Here is a 357-nt window from a genome sequence, read left to right on the forward strand (position 1 = left end):
CAATCGACTCTTCTGTCCGAGCGATGGAAAAATTTTTTAAAATGCATCTGTAAGATTTGGAAGCAAATCGTACCAATTGAAAACTGTGGCTAAAATGAATAGCCCAGTGGAGAGAGAAAACTATCAAAAAACTGATTTTTTAAATCAAGAGGTGTCAGAAATCGAAATGCCTAGCGCGAGCGGAAGAACACGCTTTCTCGCCAGTCCAGCATGTGTCCTGTCCGTTCTTCCTCGGCTTGCCGATTTTGCCCAGATCAGAGGTTTCGTGCTTCCGGCGGTCAGAAGATCAGCGTGAGCGTACGCGCTTCCACGACTATGGCATCACCCATGTACTTTTTCCTTTGAATATATTTGAGT

Source organism: Megalopta genalis, unplaced genomic scaffold, assembly GCF_051020955.1.
Source record: "Megalopta genalis isolate 19385.01 unplaced genomic scaffold, iyMegGena1_principal scaffold0055, whole genome shotgun sequence".
Lineage (NCBI taxonomy): Eukaryota > Metazoa > Arthropoda > Insecta > Hymenoptera > Halictidae > Megalopta > Megalopta genalis.